The sequence below is a fragment of the Hemitrygon akajei genome, chromosome 17, assembly GCF_048418815.1.
Source record: "Hemitrygon akajei chromosome 17, sHemAka1.3, whole genome shotgun sequence".
NCBI lineage: Eukaryota > Metazoa > Chordata > Chondrichthyes > Myliobatiformes > Dasyatidae > Hemitrygon > Hemitrygon akajei.
This window is the reverse complement of record NC_133140.1, coordinates 30898521-30909014: the sequence shown is the minus strand read 5'-3', so window position 1 is coordinate 30909014 and position 10494 is coordinate 30898521. Positions and strand designations below refer to the sequence as shown.

The 10494-nt window shown below is 42.1% G+C and overlaps 1 long non-coding RNA gene across 3 annotated transcripts in view; it reads right to left on the bottom strand.

The window, feature by feature from the left end:
* Positions 1-617: 617 nt before the first annotated feature.
* LOC140740587 (uncharacterized) overlaps positions 618-10494 on the bottom strand; it is a 34010-nt gene continuing 24133 nt past the window's right edge. For all 3 annotated transcript variants that reach the window (XR_012101882.1, XR_012101880.1, XR_012101881.1), the window contains 3 exons: positions 9344-9446; positions 7292-7403; positions 618-1569 (listed from right to left, as the gene is read on the bottom strand). This is a non-coding gene — a long non-coding RNA (uncharacterized lncRNA). The remainder of the gene's footprint in view (positions 1570-7291; positions 7404-9343; positions 9447-10494) is intronic.

Here is a 10494-nt window from a genome sequence, read left to right as displayed (position 1 = left end):
TTAGTAGGGCTTCTACCGGGATAAATGAGTTACATCCTCTGTGTATGGTTTGTTACAAATTTAGAGCAGTTTATATTTTATTCATGATGTTGTTCCAGACAGCCCTCCAATAAATTGGACACAAGGCTGGAATTTCTCTCACCATCATTGTTTTGATTTGGTCTGTTAATCCCCACACATTCTCCATCCTACTATGAGACAAGAGTGCTGGGTTTGCAGGAATATAATTAATGCAGCAGAAAACAGATACTTCACTTCTAGAATCTATGTTTGCTACCGTTAGGAGACAGTCAGTGGCTGTTGTTTGCAGTGCTCTGATCTCAGCAACGTGGCCTTGTTTAGTTCCACAAGTGGAATCTTGGAGTGCTGGCTGCCTTTCTGTTAAGGTGCACCACCATTTGTGATGGAGCAATACTAATGTCTGCAAACTGAGATGAGAGGAAAGGGTTTCAGTGTACGGTAAGGAGATGAAGGTGTTAAATTGGTCTTCCAGTGTGGAGGCTTAATAGAAATAACCATAATGATGTGTATACGACATGGCATTTTAGTGATGTAACTGTTCGATAGTAATATTTAAATAAATTTCACAAGAGTTATGCATATTTAAAACAATTTATTTTAGTACAGAAACAATGTTGTAGTCTTAAGAAATAGAACTAAAATTATATCTATAATACTTTTGGTACTTAACAGTTTAATTATTAAATAACATAGAAATAAAATTTTGATAAAACAAGAGCAATGTCACATTGCCATTAAAAGATTGCCAAGGCCACACAAAATAAATGCTGTGGTTTTAGGAAAGTGTTTAAAAGAAGCAGTTAAATGGTGTTTTCTCCCCCTCAGATTGTCACAATGAACGATTTGTTAATTGGAGGGTAAACAGAATGTGAAAAAACAAATGATGTGATACTTAAAAATCGTCACACTGAATGAAACAGTCCCTGAGAAGCAGTTACATTTAAGAAATGGCCTCATAATGTATATAGATATATGCTAAGTGATAAATAGCATTCAAACAAAAATACCAGAATGAAATCTCTTTAGGAGTGATGACCAACACTGGGACCCAGCTTTAACATGAAACTCATTCAGATGCTGTGTGTACTTTATCGTCCAAGTTATCCTTGACATGGGGAAAGAATCTGGATAGTCTCCAGCTCACAGATGCAGGTTTAGGCCCTATCTTTATTCGGGAAGAGGCATTTCATCACTCTTGTGCCTGTCATTCACAGGTGGATCTCTGTAAAACTGTTCAACACTTGGATCCAAGCCTTTCGATTTTTTGCTTTAGTTGGCTGATCTGGTCTTTTGTTGTGGCGCTCTTTAGAAAACACAGTCTGCAGGAGTCCTCTGTGCTGTGGAAGGTTGTGCTGGAACTGCTGTACTGCTGACTCTAGTCTGGACCACCGGGATTTCATTCAGACTCCGAAGAGTCTGAACGGTACTCAGCTGGAGGTCCTGCAGCCCACACGGAGCGGACAGTGCTCACTGATAAAGCAGACAGATAATCCATTGATGGGAAGGATTGGAGAGACAGCACTGAACTCCAAAAAGCAGCAGCAAGAGCTGTGGAATGGAAACAGCAAGTGGAATTAAAGATTCAAAGTATGTATAAATAATACAAACTTGAGAGTTGTCTGCTTGCAGGCTGTCACAATGGAAAAGCACACAACATCAGCGAGGATGAGACTGGACCTTAGAAACTGTCATTCGGCACCCAACTTAAGGCTGCCTGCTTCGCTTGTTCATTGATCGGGTAGAAAATGAGTGACTGACTTGCCATCATCCACCTGATGCTGTAGTCAAGACCAAATAACTGCAGCCCCGATAGTCAGGTTACACTGCTGACAGCCTTGATGCTGATTGCCTGGTTTTCCCCATCTCACTTTCAGGTTCTGCTATGAAAATTAGTTTGCAGTCCAAGAACTGATTTATCACAATCAACTCTGCCCTTCACTGGTGAACCTATAATAGTACCATAACAGCACTTTAGAGTTTTGTCACTAAACGGGAACAGAAAATGACTGAACTCAGAGCTCTTGTCTGGAGACAGGACAGACTGCAGATGCTGTAATCCAAAGCAAAAGACAAACTGCTGGAGGAACTCAGCAGTAGCAGTGGAAGGAGCACACCTCACAAACTACCTGCCTCATCAGTGGAAAAGTTCATTGGCCACCTCCAAAGCCACAGAAGTGGAGAGAAAGAAACGCATCCTCATAAGGACAATCCTAATTCCATCTGTGAGATCCCTGTCCAATCTCCATTCACTACAGCAGTTCTGCAACATCTTAGTACTGCCGCCTCCTTCCTGTTCAAACTACTTCCCTCACCCTGGCCTGGCACAGCACTCCTCGCCTCATATTGAGGATCCTTAATGGATGAGGTGGAAACGTTTAGCCATTTAGCATCTGATCTGGTTAAACTGGATGCAGAATTATTTCACCCGCTGTGTAGCTACTAAAACCTGTCACTACTCCAAAAATCATATTGCGGTGTGAGGATAACCTCAACTGTTTTCATCCTGTGCAAGTTGTCTTATTATGCCCCTCTTAACTATCTCCTTCAACCTCAACTGCAAAAAGAGCTTATAGACTCTTCTGTCACGAGGTGTCTTACCCAGTCTCCTAGTTCTGCTGCTTCCCTTCCCTCCTTCACCAAACCTGGCACATTCCAATAACCCTGCACGGTCTTACACTCAAACACCTCTCTCGTTTCTCCACTCTCCCTTCACACTCCACCAAAGTCAAAGTCAACTTATTACCAAAGAATGTATACGTTAACTCTGCCATGGAAAGTCCCAAGCCCGGCTGCGGAAGGAGGAGGATTGGGCATCGGACTGGCAACCTCATCCCATAAAAACCCAGTGCTATAGAGATACAGAGTTGTCGAGTCCTTGAAAGGGCGTCAGTAGGTTGTGGAATCAGTTCAGATTTGAGGTGAGTGAAGTATTCCATGCTGGTTTAGGAGCCTGATGGTCGTAGTGTAATAACTGTTCCTGAACCTGGTGGTGTGGGAGCCCAGCACACCTCCCACTCTGAACCTGGTGGTGTGGGAGCCCAGCGCACCTCCCACTCTGAACCTGGTGGTGTGGGAGCCCAGCACACCTCCCACTCTGAACCTGGTGGTGTGGGACCCCAGTGCGCCTCCCACTCTGAACCTGGTGCTGTGGGACCCCAGCACACCTCCCACTCTGAACCTGGTGGTGTGGGACCCCAGCGCACCTCCCACTCTGAACCTGGTGGTGTGGGAGCTCAGTGCACCTCCCACTCTGATTTTATTTGCTGTAAACTAATAAATATGGAATCACCCTTCCTGCTTCTAGTGCTGGTCTTTTGTGGATAGTTCTGGTCCCTCAGCTACAACGCTCTTTTATTAAAACATGATACTCATAATTACAAGTCCCTCACTCTTTCTTTGTCGAACACCTCAGCTCCAGCTGCCCTTTCCATTCCAAAGTTTATGAGGATATTTGGGCTTCCTACATCTCTGTCGATCTCACTTAGATCTTGTTATCCACCAAATCAAATTCCCACCTGTGCCACACTATTGCTAAAGTTCTGATCACTACTATCATCCGATTTGATTGAAACAAGAACTTGTATCCTTCCTTCTCAACTTGTCTGCAACCTTCAATGTTGATTTCACTTTCCTTTTCCTCTATCTATTCAGTGTTTTCTGGATGGACGGAATCACATTCACCTGCTCTCACCATCAGCAGTAGAATTTTGAGCAGCACTTGCATCATTTGCACCGTTACCTCTGGTGATCACATCTCCCCCTTCTCCCTGTATCTGCATTTTCTTGTCAACATTATTTGAAATGACAGCCTCAGCTTATACACAGACGATACCCACTTTTACCACTTGACAACTTCTGTTGATCCTGAACTTTCTCAAAATTAGTAGACTGGCCTTGTGCGTGTCATTAGTAAGATGTCCTGTGCTCCCCTCTATTTATGGACATCCCCTCATCCCTGTCAAATCTCTACCACTCAAACCTCTTTCTTGTTATCTGTACACTTGATGAAGCCCAAAGAATTCCTGGCCTGTCTTTCTTCTCCATAAATATAATCATTCAGAATTCTGTTGTCTGTATTTCATACATCCTTTACTCTTGCTTCTTGATTTATGGTAAAGCAATATCTCAATTTCATAAATGTTTGTTTTTCATAATCCTCTAGTCATTTCTGTCTTGCAATCTGATGAGTAATTTACCATATCTGCACTCTTCTAAGTCTAGCCTCTTGAGGATCTCTGTATTAACTTCTCCATGACTAATATCAATGCTTTGAGCTGTCAAAGTTCTCTCTCTCCCTCCGTTCTCCCCCGCCCCCCCCCCCACCTTCTTGTCTTTTTGTAGAATTCAAGATCAGTTGCTTCACAGGAGTGTGCCTTTCAGCATATTGCCCACTGTGGGTACCCAAAGAGCAGCTCATTTGGTCCCAAATTATCTTCTTTCCCCAGAGCTCTGAAAATTATTTTCTCCAAAGCACCTATCCATTTCTGTTATCCCTGATTGTTTCTGCTTCTAGGACTCTTTCAGGCACAGAGTTCCAGATCCACCACTCTCTGTGTAATACTGTTTCTCCTTATATCTCTCCTTTACTGTATTTCCCTTTCACTTCAACTATATCTCTGTGCTCCAACCAACACCCCCCCAAAACAAGATCCTTGAATCATATTTTAGTGAGAGAGATTTTCTTTGTTTTATCCTAAAATTGGTCACAGTCTTGTACATCTCCATCAAAAGTCCAACTAGTCATTGCCTTGTACTGCTCCATCAACTGTCCAACTGGTCATTGTCTTGTACAGGTTCATCAAACGTCCAGTCAATCTTCACACTAGTGTGAGGAAAGTGACTCCAACTTCTCCGATCGCATCTTGAAGCAAAAACCACTCATTCCTGGAAATTTTCCAGTAAATTTCTTCTTTGCCTTTGAAGGCCTTCGCATATTTTCCCAGTACAGTTACCAAAACTGGATACTATACTTCAGACGTACAGAGGGGTTATGTTGAACTTTCATGCTGCGATGCCCCTATTTATGAAGGTGTTCTCCCACATGTTGATGGAAAGCACTAATGACAGCCCCTTGACTCAGGAAGTCACTCTGTTAAATGAGATAGGGTTTCCCAAACAAAAGGAGAATAAGGGTATGGCCTCATGAATCTTGCTGAGTGCCTGGGGAAAAGGAACACGGCTGGTCACTTGACACCATTGAATGGGCTTGCAACCCGTGGACGTAACAAAGGAAGCTGTCGCTACAGGCTTCATTTGGCAGCAGGTTAAAAAGACAGCTCTCCCTGAAAGACCACTACTCCCACCACACTAAAAGGGAAACTGGTTCAGCCCTAATGTGGCAGATGGATTACATCGAAGCCCTGCCACAGCAGTAACGATGTAAGTACTTGCTCACCATGGCCGAGACATACTCGAGTCTGATCAGGACCATACGCTGAAGGGATTGCAGAAGTCGATCCGTTGTTATGGGCACCCACAAGAAATACAATCGGATAACGGGTCTCATTTTGTAGGACAAGGGTGCTCTGGTTTCCTCCCACAGTCTAAAGAGGTACCAGTTAGCAGGTTAATTGGTCATTGTAAATTGCCCTGTGATTAAGCTGGTGTTAAATCAGTGGGTTGCTGGTTGGTGCGGCTTGTTGGGCCAGAAGGGCCAGTTCCGCACTTTATCTCTAAATAACAAGAGCCTGAAAGACCGGGCCACCAGCAACGGTGTATCACATCCTCCATGACAGCCCAAGCATCAGGGCTGATTAAGAGGATGAATAGAAGAAACAAAACTGCCTCTTAAAACCGACCTACACCCTACAGGGGTGGCTGGCTTTACCAACTGAAGGTTGACAGCACCTGAGAAACAAACCCTCGCCTCAAAGATCACCTACAATTAGAACGATCAGGAATGCCCCAGACCCCCGAGGAGAAAGTGGTCACAATAGAAAAGCTTCCAGCAGTGGGTGGGAGACTATGGCACAAGTACAAGGGAAGGGACTACCTGGGGAGCCAGAGTGATTTCTTATGCCCTGCCCCTTACCTACAATGCATGAAGGTCAATAAAACTACAGTGAAAGAAACTAGTTGAGTAATTCAGCACAAGATGAAAATCAACATGACTCAAATAGCTGAATATATTTCAGAAGACTGAAATAAAGTGCAGTAAATATGATGCTTTAGCTATCTATTAGCTAAAATCAAGAGACTTTTACATTAACTTTGTTGGAATATGTCGATACCATTTAAACAAATGTTTTCTTTTGATAAATAGATCAGTTCATTTCAAATTATGAAAATTTAGAAAATCAGGCTATTAGGACAGTATAAAAGTCCACAATCCCTTCAATTTGTTGTAAGTACAAACTTTACTTTAGGTAATAACTACCGTAGATTCCGGACTACAGAGCGCACCTGATTAAAAGCCGCTGGCTCTAATTTTAGAAAGAAAATCAATTTTTTACTTGTACAGGCCGCACCGGATTTTCGGCCGCAGGTGTCCCACATTGTAATATGAGATATTTACACAGAAAGATATTACACGTGAGGATTTTTTAACTTTTAATTAAATCCATATGGTAACATAAACAAATACATATTGCAAATGCCTTTTTTCGAACCGTGCCTGTAACGCAGCTACTTTTAAATATACGTTGCGTATACTTTTTTACTGAACAACATTCCAATATCTCCTAACGACTGGTAAAAAATATATATACTGCAGCCTACCAGGAAAAGTTATTGATCGCCTTTAACTTAAAAGCAGCGTTCGCTCAGATCCAATGCCGCTCGCGTAATGCGCTCCCCCCCTCCTTCCCGTTTATCGCAAACTGGCATTTTTCCCACAAGACGCGGCGAAACCGGGTGTGACGTCATAGCATCCCGCGATGTAGTACAGAAAACAAATATAGTTAAAACACTTCTAACTTTAACTAGAAAATGAATTACTAAGCGAAAATATTATAAACTAAATAACTGCCATAAAGGCAGCACAATGCTTTTCTTCGAGTGTTTTCCATGTTGATGAGGGTGAGTACAAATGACTGATTTACAATAATTTAATTGTGAAAGTGCGCTTGATTTATCGTACAATTTCATTGGACCTCTGTGAACTACTCATCAATTTTATTGGTCTACTGTTACGAGGCAAAATGTTTTTGGCGGCATGAAAAAAATCATGCATTAGCCGCACCGTATTAAAGGCCGCAGAGTTCAAAGCTGTTCAAAATGTGGGAAAAAAGTAGCAGCTTATAATCCGACATCTACGGTATTTAATCCTTACCCGGTGGTAGTTGAGAAGGTCGAAAAGATCAAAATGGACTTTTAGTGGTCCTGATTGTAGCCTTCTGTTTAAATCTACCTGCAGACATTTTACGTCTTCGTTTCTGCTTCAGCTACAGAAAGATTAATATCAGTTATTCAGCGAATGCAAAACTCTGCCAGAAGGATATCTGCGTTCCATTCAGAAACTGACAGAGCTGTTGACATGCAAAGTACTACTTTAATTACGTCCAGTAGACATTTTATTAGATACATCTGTACACCAGCTCGTAAATACAAATATCTAATCAGTCAATCGTGTGGCAACAACTCAATGCATAAAAACATGCAGACATGGTCAAGAGATTCAGTTGTTAAGGCCAAACATCAGAATGGGCAAGAAATGTGATTGAAGTGACCTTGATCATGGAACGATTGGTGGTGACAGATGAGGTGGTTTGAACATCTCTCTGAAACTGCTAATCTCCTGAGATTTCTGCACACAACAGCCCTTAGAATTTACAGAGAACGGTGCAAAACACAATAAGCATACAGTGAGCAGCAGGTCTGCAGGCAAAAACACCTTAATGAGAGAGGTCAGAGGAGAATAGTCAAACTGGTTCAGGCTACAAAGGGTGATAATCACACCAACGTTCAAGAAGAGAAGGGTGAGCTGCCTCAATGACTATCACCCATTGGCACTCACATTTACTGTGATGAACTGCTTTGAGAGCTTGGTCATGGCTAGAACCAACTCCTGCCTCAGCAAGGACCTGGATCCAGTACAACTGGCCTATCAACACAATAGGTCTACAGCAGATGCAATTTCCCTGGCTCCTGGTACAATAGCTATACCTAGCTCAGGCTGCTGTCTATTGATTATGGCTCAGCGCTCAATGTTATCGATAGCACGCTCTGTTCTAATGAACAAACTCCAAAACTCAGGCCTCAGTACCTCCCCCTGCAACTTCCCCACCAGGAGACCAGTCTGTGCAGATCAGAAATAACATCTCCACCTCACTGAAAATCAACAATGGTGTGCTTCAAGGATACGTACTTACTCTCCCTAAACCCACGACTGTGTGTGACTAAGCACAACTCAAATGCCATCTATAAATTTGCTGCAGACACAACTACTGTTGGCAGAATTTCAGATGGTGACGAGAAGGTGGATGATTGGTGGTGTGTCAACAACCTTGCACTCAACGTCAGTAAGACCAAGGATTAAATGTGGACTTTAGAAAGGGCAAGTCAGCACAACATAACATCAATCCTCATAGAGGGATCAGAAGTGGAGGGAGTGAGCAGTTTCAAGTTCCTGGGTGTGAAGATCTCTGAGGACCTAACCTGGTCCCAACATATCGATGCAGTTATAAAGTAGGCAAGACAGCGACTATACTTCATTAGGAGTTTGAAGGGATTTGGTGTGTCAACAAGTACACTCAAAAACTTCTATAGATGTACCATGGAGAGGACTCTGAGAGGCTGCATCACTGTCTGGAATGGGGGGGGGGGGGGGGGCGGTGGTTGCTACTGCACAGGACCTAAAGAATCTGCAGAGGGTTGTAAATTTAGTCAGCTCCATCTTCAGTACTAGCCTACAAAGTACCCAGGACACCTTTAAGGAGCAGTGTTTCAGAAAGATAGCGTCCATTATTGAGGACCTCCAGCAGCCAAGGCATGCCCTTTTCTCACTGTTACCATCGGGTAAGAGGTACAGAAGCCTGAAGGCACACACTCAGCAATTCAGGAACAGCTTCTCCCCTTCTACTAACCAAGTACTAAATGGACATTGAACCCGTGAACACTACCTCACTTTTTAAATTAATATGATTTGTTATGGTATGATTTTTAATCTATTCAATATACATATACAGTAATTGACTTATTTATTATTATTGTATTATTTTTTCTTCTTCTGTATTAGATAGTGCATTGAACTGCTGGTAAGTTAACAAATTTCACAACAATGCCAGTGATAATAAACCTGATTCTGATCAATATCTCTGAAGATCTATCCTGAATTCATTAATTATAAATACTTTGAAATGTTCTGTGCATCAGCCTCCTTTACCTGTGAAATCCTTTTTATCCTGGCTTGACTACGATCAGAAGCAACTGTTGGCAAAGTTTCATCCTCTATCATGACAGCATCCTGATGATACCCTGATGTTGACCTATGAAACAGATGACAGGATACAGTGGTAAGGTGCAAGATTTTTCACACTAGTAAAGAGGGAAATGACAGATAAATTCACCTTGTTGTCTTATAGTTATCTATATAAACATGTAACCTGACACATTCAATCCTGTGTCTGGTCTAACTTTACTGATATGCATACATCAATCAAGCATTCTTCTGCTGCTGACTTTGTTCAATGCTATTAGTATTTCTGAGTCTTGATCTCACAAGCTTTATTATAGAGTCCAACTACTGATGTTAGGCTAACAGGTTGGTGTTTCCGAGTTTTCTCTCTTCCCACCTACAAAAGTCTATCTTGCCATTTCTATCAATTCCCATTTAGGTATCTCACTGTATTGTTCTTCTGATGTACACAAAATCTCAAGCACTTAGGAAACAGAACAAAATCAGTTCTTCTACACCCTACTATGGTTGCCAGTATATTTTTCATAACTGATTTTGATTGCAGAAAACAGCTAACACCTCCAAATTTAAAAAATATATCTGCTTCCTGGCCCAGTACCAATATTTATCTAAGGACTATCATGTATACCTAATCAGGCATTCACTATAAACATGTCCTCAGATTTAAATATACTTGAATTCGAACATGCCTATTTGAAAGGATACTTTGTTGTAAAAAAAATATACACCCAATTTCAATAATACATGTACTGCAGGGTTATAGTTAGATAATGTGAGCAAATTAAGATGTTGCATGCTGGTATAAATAAAAATTGTACGTTACGACTCAACTTGGTGGTATATGTTCGATATGGAGGGGCCACTGCACTGGATTGAAAAGAGCTGTCGAATGCTGCAAACCCAGCCAGCTCCATCATGTGGCACTCACCTCCCCAGCACCGAGGACATCTTCAACACGTGATGCCTCAAAGAGGAGGCATCCATCATTAAGGATCCCCATCACCCAGGACATACCCTCTTCTCATGGCTACTATCCAGGAGGAGGTACAGGAGCCTAAAGACACATACTCAACGTTTCAGGAACAGTTCCCTCTCCTCCGCTGTCAAATTAATTTGAA